Consider the following 15,019-nt stretch of genomic DNA (forward strand, 5'->3'; position numbering starts at 1 on the left):
TACATACCCCGTGGGTATCTTGTGACTGTCTTATGAGCATGATGTAATGGTCTTGTGGAGGTCACATGATGTAATTTTCCCACCAGTGTGAGGTCACATGATGACCTGTTCTCAACAAGTATAAAGGACACCCCCGGTGTGACGCAGTTACATTTCAGTTGGGTTGTTTGCTTCGTTAGTTACTCCGTTATGCTGCGTATTCGACTCATGATGCAGTTTCATTTCAAAAGGAGTTCTACTTTCTATTGTAAGGTAAAGCAGTTGTGCCGGCAGTTTCACCAATCGCTGCCAGCTTTGTTGGTGTATCTTTGATTTACCTTTACAGGAGTATTGGAGAGTGAAGTCCTTATTAAAGGACGGGAACCTGAAGGATCGGAATAAAGTTGGAGTCATTCGACGGTTTTTTAGAGGATCGACCTTATTGAGGATTCGTTAGAATATGGTGACCTGTATCTGAGATAACTCCTGCAAGAGCAGGGAAGTTTGAGCAGTGTCCTCTCGCCAGGAAAAGGTCAGTTCCTTTAAGCCGTATTATGTCCTTCGTCGTGAATCCTTTGGAGAATCAGCAGTAACGTCACGCCTTCGAAGAAATCCATTTCCAGAGAAGTCTCTCCTTATTGACTGTGTAAATCACTTGGACTTTTGAATTTACCATTTTAAGACTGGGTTCGAATTTACCACTTTAAGAACTGTTTTCATATTTACCCTTTTAAGAACTTTTCCAGAGTGGCCATATAGCAGTTAACTTCCAGTTAAGTTAGTCATTTGAATACTTTTCGCTATTGTTGAGTTTAATAAATGTTTGTTTATTTTTATGAAACCTGCCTCAATTGATAATTCATTGTTGCCGATCACATGACACTAGGATCTTGGCAAGGACAGGACGAGGTACCCCAGCACAGGACAAGGAATCTCCAGGACCGGGCTGGGTGAGGACCCCCTGGGCTGGGCTAGGAACCCCTGGGGTGGGCGAGGAACATGGACTGGAAGAGGCACCAGAACTGAATGAGGACACGAAGCTCAGACTTGGACAGGGCTGGATCACGGCACCTGGACTTGGTCTTGGAGCACAGAAACACGGAGCCTTGGACTTGAGCACAGGAACACAGAACCAGGACCCCTCCTTGGGAACAGGACCTAGGGCTGGGACCCTTCTTTGACATGGACACTAAACATGAGGACACAAAGAGATAGTTCCAAACTCAACAATAGATATTTCCTTATCTTGGCGTGGCAAGGCTCCAGTTTCACTCTGGCGGTTGAACTTGACAGGGATACTGACGAAGTTGCAGACGAAGGTTGCAGGCGAGGTTTCAGATGGGGATTCGGCTGGGAGGGGAGAAGGAGTGAGAGAGAGGGAAAGCAGGTCAGCACCCAATCCCTGGTTTGCAGAGATATTTGTGTCCAGCCCGAAACAATAATCAGGTGTCTCAACAGAACCAGGGAAAACCAGACAACCTGGAATAAGGATTGATGGACAGTATCGCGAACAAGAATACGGACTTCACGGACCAGACCATGACTGTCACTTCTTGTTATATTGTGCATTAGAGGGTCTATACCAGGCCATAATGCAACCAGTCAGAATGTCCTCCACCAGACATCAGAAGAAGTTTGCAAACATCTTTGATGACACACCAAATCTCTGCAAACTCATAACAAAGAGCCATTGGTGTGCCGCCTTTGAGATTGCATCAATGGATTGGTCCCAGGATAAATCCTCTGAGATGTTGACACCAACGAACTTGAAGCTGCTCACATTTTCCACTACTGACCACTCAGTGAGATTTGGTGTGTGTTCTCCTGACTTCTCCTTTCTGAAGTCCACAATTCATTCTTTGGTCTTGCTGATGTTCAGTGCGATGCCGTTATTGTGATGTGACTCAACCATCTGATCTATCTTGCTCCGGTCCACTTCCTCATCATCACTTCATATTCTACCAACAACAGTGGTGTAATTAGTGAACTTATAAATGGTACTTGAGTTATGCCAAGCCACGCAGTCTTGAGTAAAGCAATGGGATAAGCACTTATCCTTGAGATGTACCTGTGTATGTGACAAGAAGCCTAGGCACGGATGGTAAGGACCCAAGTGCTAGAATCAAGACACGATTTTGAGACTGAGATGAGTACAGGGTTTTTGAATAGATGCTCGATGAGAACCTAACAAGATTAGACAAGAATCGAAATGAGACAGAAATCCTAAATGCAGTGACAGACTGAACCATATCTGAGCTGACGATTGAGCACTGAACCTGAGTTTAGGTGCTCTTTAACTATCCAAATCTTGGCACCAAAACATGACTACCAATTGGTGGAGTGAGCCAGAATTTTTAAAGGGGCTGTGCCAGCAATCCATAGTCTAGAGAATTGGAGCATCTGGACCAGGGAGACTGGCATGGTTGGGTGCGTGCTGTAACAGGAGCTCTCCCCTACAGCCAACTTCTGATGGCCCTGGATGCTCAGAGTCATGTTGACAGCAATCTTGGATCAGTGCTGAGTCCAGGATGTCCCTTTCTGGAACCCAGCACCATTCCTCCGGTCCAAACCTTCCCAGATAATGAGGAGCTGCCAAGCACCCCAAGCAGTTTGTATCCAGAAGCTTCTCCACAGTGAAGACCTGTTCCCCATCAACAAATCTAGATGGTGGCGGGGCTGTTTGTGGTGGGGCTAAAGAACTGGTACTGACAGGTTTCAACCTGAATACATGAAAGGTAGGATTTATCTTAAGGGTCTTGGGGTGCTGCAAAGTGTAGGCTACTGGGTTCACTTTCTTAAGGACCCTGAAGGGTCTGATGAACTTGGGCACCAATTTCCTTGGCTCAACCAGAGAGACAAATTTTGAGTGGACAACCAGCCTTCTTGCCCAGGCTGCAAGGCTAGTCCCTGTCCTCTCTTATGATTGGCCTTCAGTTCAGCCTTATGGGTTAAGGCCAACAAAATCTCCCTCACACTAGTCCATTTCTCTTTGCAGCACCTGACGAGATCTTCGGCAGCAGGGACCCCAACCTGCTCAGAGAAGAGGTGGAGAATACCCGAACTGGCATTTAAACGGGGTCATCTCGTGTGCAGAGTGCTGTAGTGTGTTGATCGCGCCACTTGTCTCGTCTTTCTGAGGCCAGGCATCTCAGGATCTGCTCCATAGACCTGACCAAACTTGGAATGAACAGGCGACTGGAGGACCATTCTTGGGAATCTCCTTTTGCGCTTGGGCTTTGTGTACAAGCGCGTCGATTCCCGAACGAGTGGACGCTATCTCCTTAGCTTGGGGAAAAATGGTCGCAGGCTGCTTCTGTGGTCAGGTTTATTGAACTAGTGATACAAGGTATCCAGTTTTTGATTCTTTGTCCCTGGCCGATAGGTCAGAACAAAATTGAACCAGTTAAAGGAAAGTGACTACCTGGCCTGTCTTGAATTCAGTCTTTTCGCCTCCTGTATATAAACCAGGTTTTTTATGGTCTGTCCACAAAATAAAAGGGTTCCTAGCCCCTTCAAGCCACTGATGCCATTCCTCCAGTGCCAACTTAACCATGGTCAGCTCCACTGGAGATAGATGCCTGGAGAAGAATGCATATAGGTGCAGCTTATTGTCCAAAGGTGTCTGTTGAGACAATACTGCACCACTCTGACATCCAAGGTGTCCACCTCCATGATGAAGTGAATGTCCGGGTTAGGCGAGACCAAAGTGGCAGGTGTTGTGAACCACTGTTTGAGTTCTGCAAAAACAGCCCCTGCTTCAGTAGTCCAACCAAAAGACCCTGTGGATTTCTTAGTTAGTACTGCCAATGGAGACGTTGCTGAGCTGAAGTTCCTGATGAACTTTATGTATAAGTTGGCAAATCCCAGAAATAGTTGGACTTGTTTCAAACTGGATGGATGTGGCCAATATTTGACTGCCTGTGTCTTAGTAGGGTCCATATTGAGATTGCCATTAGAGATGATAAAACCCAAAAATGAAACTGTGGTCATATGAAATTCGATTTATTCCATGATCAAGAAGCCTCTTTAAGATATCTCTGATGTGAGTGATGTGCTCTCCATGCTTTTCAAGAAAATTAGGATGTTGTTTAAGTAGGCAAAGGCATACTTATGGAAAGCAACCTAGAATAAAATGTTTATGAAGGCCTAGAAAACTGCTGGTGTGTTAGTAAGGCTAAAGGTCCTGACCAGGTACTCATAGTGCCCTATTGGTGTGTAGAATGCAGTCTTTCATTCGCTACCCTCCTTTATGCAGAGCACATAGTATGCTCTCTGCAAGTCTAGCTTCGAGAATACTCTTGCCCCTTGGAGTATCTCAAAGGTAGTGTTCATAAGTGGGAGATTCAGTCCTATATAATTAATGCACTGCACTGGCTGATGAGGTGGAGGGCCAAATGAATCCCATAGCAAGTGCTTCTTCCATGTACTCCTCCACAGCATGTCTCTTTGGGCCTGAGAGTGCATACAATCCACCCTGTGGAAGACAAGAACCAGACAGAAGGTCGATTGCACAATTGTAGGGTCAGTGCGGTGGAAGAGTTGAGATCTTTCCCTTGCTGAAGACCTCTTCCAAATCCTTGTAGATGGAAGGAATTTTGACTGGCTCAGGTGTCGCAGCTACTCCCAAACTTCCCTCCAAGAATGACTCCTGAGTCTCCTTAGGAACTAGGGGCAATTCAACAGACCTTATGAGTTGCTAGAGTCCTTTGTCGAAACCAAGTCCAAATCCTCATCTGTATCCTTGGACAACAGCAATGAGGTGCTACGAATGGTCTTTGTCCTCCTGGGACTAGGCTTCAATGGTCTATGTTTAGGAGCCTTTCCCTTGGACAGGACCTGGCGACTGTTACCCTTAGGCTTGGCTGCTAGGGTCCAGAATTCTTGGCCACCACCTTGGTGGGCTTCTTGGTATGTTCCTGAACTTAAGTCTCTTTCCCTACAGCTCAATCACACCTCCGACTAGACAGGGTCGGAACTAGCACAGTACTGCTGACTGCAGCTGGCTCATCTGCCCTTGGAAGCATGACTGGGTCTCTCAAAGGCTTTGGGTTACCCTGAGCAAGCATCTGCTTCCTCATCGGCTGGTGGTCTCAAGATACTCTGGAGGCTGGGTCACCAAACCACAAACACTCCTTCCTTCAAGGAACTGACCATACGATGATTCTCCCTTTCTCCCAGTTCACGGAAGGGTTATACCTGGCTAGCCAAGGGTGCCCGAGGATCGGGGTATCTGAGGAGAATCTATGATAGGAAAACAAATGTCTTCCGCATGTTCCTCTGTCCTCATTTGCAAAAACAATGTCTGCTGCCAGATCTGCCCAGACCCAAGAATACATCCAGGGCAGTTGTGGTTATGTGCTGGCTCAGTTCCTGCAGTGCTATAGTGAGCGGACAGGCTGTCCCCAAGTCCAGGAAATTACTGGCTGCCCTAGAGTCCACAAAGTCATTTACCTTTTGCCGGTTCTTTCCCTAGGAGATCTCTGCCTCCAGCATAACACCAGAATCTATAAGCTTGGGAGTAATGGTTGCTATCATCGCAGTCCTTCCAACACAGGACATTCTTTGCAGTTTTCCCGACAACTGCAACTTTGGACATTCAGCCCACAGGTGACCTGTTTCCCTGCAGTAGTAGCGGCAACCTTGACTCCAACACTGGGACCTCTCATCGATGGACAGTCTTGTGCAGCCAACTTGCATTAGCTCGACAGGGTCTTGTGCAGAAGACAGGCTGGTCACTGTCTGACGCGATGAGGCTGAACTTGGGCTAGCTTTCTTCGACCTCTTGAGAATAGTCTCACCTCTGCTCCGCAAGGTGATTATTGAGGTGGATGGATTGATCAATCAGAGTCTCTATGTCCTCTTCCGAATCATGAACACAAAAGGTGCCTGATGAGCAACTGGAGGATGTGGGGTTAACTTAAATGTTATTCTTTGTCAGCATAGTCATGGCAGGCTGAATGACCTTTGCTGTATGATTTTATGATTGAAAGGACTCAAAACTTAAGTCACAGAAATGAATCATTATCCATATCAGGTATCTTCCTTTTACACTTACGAGACAGGAATAGAGTTAGGAAACTTGCTAAATAGGCCATCTAAGTAACAAGAACCTGTGAAAATATTGGGATAATTGACATAGGAACATCTGACAGAAAAAAATGACACAAAAATGTAAGTAAAGTCTGGACTATGGATTATTAACAGAAATATTTCTCATAGATACTGCATGGTCTTTACATGTGCGTGAATGGTGATATGCGTCATATGGGTTTTAAGTAAAACATTACCATTCACAACGTGGGGCATTTTTATTGAACAATAAAACTTCTTGACCCCAAGGATCACAGTGCAACATGCAGATGTTTTATTTTCTAATTCTCTATAATATACTGTAGAAGGCAAAGATAATTGCAATCTTTAAACATTAACATTGTTGATAATCGCTCCTGCAGTTCTCTTTCAACCTTCAAAAAAAATTCCCCATTAGCTTTCTGCAGTTCCTGTGAAGTAATTAGTGTTCTGTGTGCATGGAAGGAACAGCATGATTAGATTTTCACAACAAGAAGTGACTGGTAAAAATAACAAGCTAATTATTCTTCTGTGTTTGCGTCACAACATCATGACTAAGAACAGCCATTATGGTCTTTATTTGCATCACCTGACTTGAAAGGAAAAGGAAGAAATACACAAATAATATTTTAGGGCATCTTAAGAACCAAGCATAGTTGCATTATTTATATCAGTGATATTGAAACACATGGCACGCATGCATCCTCACCACACAGGCCAGAAACTCTGTCGAGCAACCATTTGTTTTGTGCTAGGTTTCGATGAAGGTAGAGATGAAGGTAGAGATGATGCAGCCCTGATAGATTCCTGCCAAGGAAATGAAGACCACACACTACAATGAACATAAATAATATTTGATGTTGGGGAAGGAAGGGTAATGAATGGTTTTGGACAAGGGCCTTGTTGCTCATGGAATTTCTCAAAGATCGAATTAGCTAAATAAGTTTCAATCTGGTTTGTTAGTACAAAGCTGTAGGAGCTGATGAATCCCAAAATCTTATTGGTGAGCAGGGGAAGGTTATAATGAACCATATCATTCTATTATTTTGTAACAACACTAGAAGGGAGTGGTGAAAGGGCCTGGTTGAAGGGGGTGTGGAGGAGGGCAGGGTTTTGAATGGAAGATTGGTGCTGTTGAAATAAGAGCTCTAGGCCAAGGGTAAGGCAGGAAGTAAGCATATTAACATTTGTTATCAGCTGCAACATTTTCCTGGGAATGAGGGGTGGGAATTCCAATAAAGCAGTAGATACATTTATTCATCATATATAGGACACAGCCTTGGGGTAAGGGAATTGTGTCTGGTGAGGTGGGGGAAATGGGGTGGTGCTCTGGGGGATATTATAAATAGATATACAGAAAGAGATAAAGGACCATTTAACAAAATATGTATGGCCATTAGGACAATTAACTCTAAAGAAAGCCATCTTGTCTTGAGAGAGAAAACAATCTTCCCTTTTGAATGGAATACTTAGTAATTCTTGATTAAGTAAACAATGTTGATATCCAAAGGATATGGAGAAGGACACAAAATTAATTACCAGTTACAATCATAAACACAAGAGGTTCTGCACATGCTGGGAATCCAGAGCAACATGCACAAAATGCTGGAGGAACTCAACAAGTCAGGCAGCATCTATGGGAATGAATAAGCAGTTGACATTTTGGGCAGAGACCCTTCATCAGGACTGGAAAGAAAAGAGGGAAGGTGCCAAAATAAAAAGGTGGGGGAAAGAGAAGGAGGACAAGCTAGAAGGTGACAGGTGAAGAAAGGACATGGGGCTGTGATAATGATTCTAGGTGAGTACGTGATCAAAGAGTCAGAGGGTAGCAGAGATCACAGAGGGGGAGCACTGACAGAGGGTCTCACTGAACTCCCATCGAAGCGAAAATTTATTTTTCAGGGAAGGCACTTCACCTATCACCTTCTAGCTTGTAGTCCTTCTCCTCCCCCACCTTATTCTGGCTTCTTTCCCCTTCCTTTCCAATCCTGATGAAGGGTCTTGATCCAAAATGTTTATTCATTTCCATAAATGCTGCCTGACCTGCTGAGTTCCTCCGGCATTTTGTGTGTGTTGCTTTGGATTTACAGGGTCAGCAGAATCTGTTGTGTTTATGACTTGCTACTCCATTGTGAAGTCTCGTCAAGTTATGCACACCCTGAAGAAGTTTAAATCTTCTCTTTGACAGGAATTTAGTGCTCTTTCACTACTCCTCCTCTGTGATCTCTACTGCTCACCCAAACACGCTACTATAGCCACGTGTCCTGTCTAGTTCTTCACCTTTCACCTTCTAACTTGTAGTCTTTCCCCTTCCCCCAACTTTTTTTTCTGGCTTTTTCACCTCCCCTTCCAGTCTGATGATAGGTCTTGGCCTGAAACATCGATTGTTTATTCATCTCCATAGATGCTGCCTGACCTACTGAGTTACTCTAGCATCTTTTGTGTGTTAACAGTTACAATTTCTGAGGCAGGCTTGAAGACTCTTGAAAATGGTAGGTCTAAAAGTGACTTCATTGAAATTCATATGATAACAAGATTATTTTCTGTTTAACTAGAAAAAAATGTCTTAAGGCCACCCAGAGTTCACCCTTTCAATCTACACAAGTGCAGTTAGAATAGAAATCATGCGTGTTTTATTTTCTCAATTTTAAGAATTAAAATAATGCTGTGGTTGTTTGGGAAATGCTGAAGATAAATCCCTCCGAGAATAATTGACAGTACCAGTGTATCATCAGTATTACAGTGACATTTTGGTCAGACTACTAACTCCTGAGTCAGAAGGCAATCTTATAACTCAGCCAACCCAATTATGTGGCTTCAGATTGGGGTGAGGAGTAAATTAACTGTGATACAAAAGCCATCACAACCCTACAGGACAAACTGCAGGATTTTTATGTTAGTAACAAGTGCTGACAGTCTTTCTCTCCTTTAAATTTCTTGTATTAAAATATAAGAGGATCTGTCCTGGAACGGGAACTTAAATGTCATCACAAAGAAGGCACAGCAGCGCGTCTACATTCGTTAAAGTTTGCGTAGGTACTGCTTGTCACCAGAAACTTCAACAAACTTCTGTCGATATACAGTGGAGAATATCCCAACTGGTTGCATCATGGCCTAATATGGAAACACCAACGCTCAGGAACAGAAAAGGCTACAGATAGTCATGGGCACAGCTTAGTCCATCACAAGCAAAGCACCCCCCCCCCCCACAACCACTGCATGCATTTACATGAAATGCTGCCACAAGAAAGCAAAATCCATCATCAAAGATCTCCACCATGTAGGCCATGCCCTCTTGTCACTATTACCATTGGGCAGGAGATACAGAAGCCTTAGGTCGCACACCACCAGGTTCAGGAACAGGAACCTGACAACCATCAGACACCTGAGTCAGCATGGATAGCTGCAATCACCACTGACTGTATGACCAACAGACTTACTCTCAAGGACTGTTTGCAATTGATGTTCTCAGTAATTTTTATTTGCAGTTTGCTTTCTTTTGCACATTGGTTGTTTGTCAGTCTTTGTTTATATCTAGTTTTTTTTGTAAATTCTATTGTATTTCTTTTTTCCTGTAAATGCCTGCAAGAGAATGAGTCTCAAGGTAGTATATGGTAACATTGCATTGAACTTTAAACTTTACAGACTATAGAGAACTTAAATTCAATAACTTCAAGATGATGTATGAATGTAGACAATAGATTTTCTTATTAGAACGTGATAAAATATTGACATTTTGAAATTAAATATTGCTGTAATAAGTTTGATTCAAAAATTCGTAACAGAAGTCTAGTTAAAGCTGGAAAGAAATGCAGACAATACGTAAGATGTTGAGTATATTGAAGGAAGGGAATGCTAATAAAATTAAGGACACAGCATTTTAGGCGGGCATGACCTTCATGAGTGCAGTGGATGCTGAGATAGGGATATTACTCTGGGATCATCCATGCACTGTTAATGCATTCAAGGAAAACTTCCTGTTGTAAGCAAATGATGGCGCTTAGCCTTAATATGATTACAGGTGGTGTACATTTGAATGACCTCACACACTATAGTGATGTGCAATTGTTATACAATGAAACAGACACTTCTATTTCAGTAATCCAGTAGCAGAGGCCTGTGAACATGTACATATGAGACAGATGATGAAGTGCAGACAGAAGTCTGTCTCTGATGAAAGCAAGCATAATAAGCTAATCATTATAAGAAGCCCAGGTGTAATGGCAATGTAAGTTCAATGTACAATGAGTGATTAACATTCAAGCTTAGTTGCCAACTTCTAATGCATCTAGTCACTTAGCTATTCTTCACCAATTTTCCATATTCATGTTTTTCTGTGCTCTGTGTGGTTTTATTCTTGTGAGTATGCAAAACCACCATGTAGCCTACAGTGGGATGTCTGGTCATGATCTGCAGACGCAAATTGAGAAGATTTATATCATCAAGAAATAGAAGTCTGGGAATTAAAATGAAAACATATCAGGGCCAATGACAAATATAATTTAGATATTTATGTCTTGGAAATGTCTAATTCAGTGTGGATATGAATAAAGCTGAAGAGGATTTTATTTTCAGTAATAAACCAGTCAAGTGGATTTCCAGCTTCTACAAACTTTCTCGTGTTTATACTTTCATTCATTCCTGTGACTGATGGACATTTGCTACATGAGAACAAGGAATTTGTAATAAGCCAAATGGTTCAATCCAAGGTTGAAATGGGAAAGATGGATAAAATAGCCTCTTTTATATCCAAAGTTCTATGTTTCTATTCCATGATCTGGAAAATAGAGTAATTGTTGTAATTTTACAATGTTAAATGTGAGACTTTTATAAATTTAAAGAGGAAAACCTGGTCTTTAATGGTTGAATTATATTGCAAAATATATGCAAAAAATATGTTGATTGTGTACACAAGCTGAAATGTGTTTCGTTTCTTAAAATTGCTATTTAACGATAGAGCTAAATGTAGATGTGACATCAAATGATGTGATGTTCAATTCCCTATAATCAACATATCAGATTATGTGGGATTATGTATAGTATACAGCACAGCAACAGGCTATTGGCCCAACCAGTCCAAACCTCCCCACACTTCTTTCTCCCTCATACCTTTGTAAAGCTTTTGTATGATCATCCACACTATTCATTTCAACATCTCACTGTAGTACCGAGTTCCACATTCTCACTACTTTTTTGGCTGGAAAGTATCTCCTGGATTCCCTGATGGTTTCATTGGTGACTCAGCATCATCACTATGTGCCGTGCTGTATGATGTGGGCGATCATGGTCTTGACCATGATTGTTCGTGTTGTGGCGACCCACTTTCTACGCAGGCGAACTGGCTCACAAAATGGCGCACACGTCGACAGAGAGGCCAGCCTCAAAATGGCACTGGGCCTTCTTCTTCACCAGCAAGAGCAGAAAGCCCGCGCGCGGGAAGAGACTTTTGTAATGCACCTCTGACGCCATTTCCACCTGGGGAGGGCGGGAACGGAACTGCGTAAAAGCCGGTGCCGCGAAGTTTGAATAAACTAGTCTCGAGTGCAACTTACAGACTGCGTGTTGTTATTTCTAGCTCTGTGTGTAGCACATCGCTGCATTGGTGACCCCGACGGTCCAAACGGGATTTGGACCAAAGATGATCGACTCTTCATCTGTTCACACAGTTTCACTAAAACTGCCAACTTTCCGGATGCTGCCACCACGTGTGTGGTTTGACCAAGCAGAAGCCCAGTTCCAGATTCGGCAGATACCTTCGGATTCCACACGTTACTATTACGTGGTGAGCTCCCTTGACCAGGAGACAGCTGCCCAGGTTGAGGATTTCATACATTCACCCCCGGAAGAAGGCAAATATACAGCATTCAAGGAACTGCTCATAGGGACCTTTGGCCTCTCACGGCGTGAGCGAGGTGCCCGCTTGCTGTACCTGGACGGTTTGGGAGACAGGCCGTCGTCAGCATTAATGAACGAGATGCTGGCCGTGGCTGAAGGACACAAGCCCTGCCTCATGTTTGAGCAGGCGTTCCTAGAGCAACTGCCCGAGGACATACATCTGCTGCTGGCCGACGCAGATTTCAGTGACCCCCGGAAGGTGGCAGCCCGGGCAGATGTGCTGTGGAAAGCCAAGAGGGAGAACGGGGTGTCCGTCGGACAGATTACCAAGCCACGTGACCAACAGCAGGCCAGATCAGGCCCGGCAACGGAGCGCACACAACCCAGAGGCAGGAGTGAGGAGGCCAAGGAACAGTGGTGTTTCTACCACCAGTGGTGGGGCACAGAAGCCCCTCGTTGTCACTCGCCCTGCAAGTTCCCGGGAAACGCCAGGGCCAGCCGCCGCTAGCCATTAGCAACGGCTGGCCACCAGGACAGCCTCTTGTACCTCTGGGACAAACAGTCGGGACACCGCCTCTTGGTCGACACCGGAGCGGAAATCAGTATCTTACCCCCGACGGGGTATGACACCCGCAACAGGGAGCCGGGACCCACCCGAGGGCCACAGACGGCAGTACGATACAGACCTACGGCACCCGCGCAGTGCAGCTACAGTTCGGTGCCAGCCGGTTCACGTGGGACTTCACACTGGCCACCGTGGCCCAACCACTCCTGGGGACCGACTCCTTGCGAGCTCACAGCGAGCTGGTCGACTTGCAAGGGAAAAGACTGGTCCATGCCAAGACTTTCCAGACGTTCTTCCTGGGTGAATTCAAGTTGCCAGCCCCACACCTGGACTCCATCACGCTGTCTGATAACGAATTCACCAGAATCCTGGCGGACTTTCCATCGGTTCTGGCACCGCAGTTCACGGCAGCCATGCCCAGAGAAAGAGTACAGCACCACATTCTGACCCAGGGACCACCCCTCCACGCCCGCACACGAAGGCTCCCCCTGGACAAGCTCCGACTGGCGAAGGAAGAGTTCAAGAGGATGGAGGAATTGGGGATTGTACGGCGGCCCGACAGCCCAGGGGCCTCTCCCCTGCACATGGTGCCAAAGCAGCCAGGGGCTGGAGACCATGCGGCGACTACCACAGACTGAACGAGGCTACAACTCCAGGCCGCTACCCCGTGCCGCACATACAGGACTTTGCAGCAAACCTGCACGGTGCAAGCATCTTTTCCAAAGTAGATCTCGGCCGAGGATACCATCAAATCCCGGTACACCCCGAAGGCATCCCCTAAACAGCACTCATCACCCAGTTCGGCCTGTTCGAATTCTTCCGAATGCCGTTTGGCCTGAAGAATGCCGCACAGACATTCCAGTGGCTAATAGATGCAGTGGGACGCGACCTGGACTTTGCGTTCATCTATTTGGACGACATCCTCATAGCCAGCAGTAGTCATCAGGAGCATCTGTCCCACCTCCGCCAGCTTTACTCCCACCTGAGTGATTTCAGCCTCACGATCATCCCGGCCAAATGCTAGTTCAGTCTCGACACCATTAACTTCCTGGGCCACAGGATTACCAAAGACGGGGCAACACTTCTGCCCACCAAGGTAGACACGATCCGCCACTTCGCCCGGCCCAACACAGTCAAAGGCTTGCAGGAGTTCGTTGGTATGGTGAACTTCTACCACTGCATCCTCCCCTCAGCAGCCTGTATCATGCGCCCTTTATTCACCCTGATGTCGGGTAAAGGCAAGGACATTACTTGGGACGAAGAGGCCATGGCCGCTTTCGTTAAGGCCAAGGTAGCCTTGGCAGACGCTGCGATGCTGATGCACCCCAGAACGGACGTTTCAACCGCCCTCACAGTGGACGCATCCAACACAGCAGTCAGTGGGGTGCTGGAGCAACTCATCAAGGGGCGCTGGCAACCCCTGGCATTCTTCAGCAGGCACCTACGGCCACCTGAACTCAAGTACTGTGCCTTCGACTGGGAGCTGTTGGCACTATATCTGGCAACCTGGCATTTCAGAAACTTCTTAGAAGACAGGCTGTTCACCGCGTTCACAGACCACAAACCGTTGACCTTCGCATTCACGTAGGTGTCCGATCCCTTGTCGGCCCGCCAGCAGCGACATCTGTCCTACATCTCCGAGTACACGACGGACATCCAGCATGTCTCGGGAAAGGACAACGTCGTGGCGGACGCACTCCCCAGACCAGCTATCCAGGCCCTGTCCTAGGGGGTGGACTATGCAGTACTGGTGGAGGCGCAGCAGGCAGACGACAAGATGCCCAGCTACAGGACCGCAGTCTCGGGTTTGCAGCTGCAAAACTTCCTCGTAGGCCCAGGTGAGAGGACCCTCCTGTGTGACGTGGCTACCGGCCAACCTTGCCCCATCATCCCAGCAGCCATTGGAGGGAAAGAGAAGGTTTTTACGGTGGACCGACTCAAACCGGCCCACATGGACTTGGCGCAGCCGGTCGAGGTTCAGGCACCGCGGCGCAGGGCTGACCGCCCAAACAGAGACTGATCCAGACTGTGGACATTGGGGAATGTATGGCCGGTTCTGTGGGGGGGTGTTATGTGGCGACCCACTTTCTACACAGGCAAACCGGCTCACAAAATGGCGCGCCTGTCGGCAGAGAAGCCAACCCCAAAATGGCGCTGGGCCTTCTTCTTCACCAGCAAGGGGAGAAAGCCCACACGTGGTAAGAGACTTTTGGAATGCACCTCTGACGTCATTTCCGCCCGGAGAGTGTGGGAACGGAACTGCGTAAAAGCCAATGCCGTGAAGTTTGAATGAACTAGTCCCGAGTGCAACTTACAGACTGCGTGTCATTATTTCTAGCTCTGTGTGTAGCACATCGCTACGGTGTCAAATTTTTCTGCAGAAGTACTTTGCCATTATCTTCCTCTGGGCAATGTTCTTCCAAGACGGGTGACTCCAGCCATTATCAATACTGTTCAGAATTGTCTGCCTGGTATCAGTGGTTGCATAACCAGGACTTGTGATATGCTCCAGCTGCTCATATGACCATCCACCACCTGCTCCCATGGCTTCACATGACCCTGATCAGGGGG

This window comes from Mobula hypostoma, chromosome X1 (assembly GCF_963921235.1).
Source record: "Mobula hypostoma chromosome X1, sMobHyp1.1, whole genome shotgun sequence".
NCBI lineage: Eukaryota > Metazoa > Chordata > Chondrichthyes > Myliobatiformes > Myliobatidae > Mobula > Mobula hypostoma.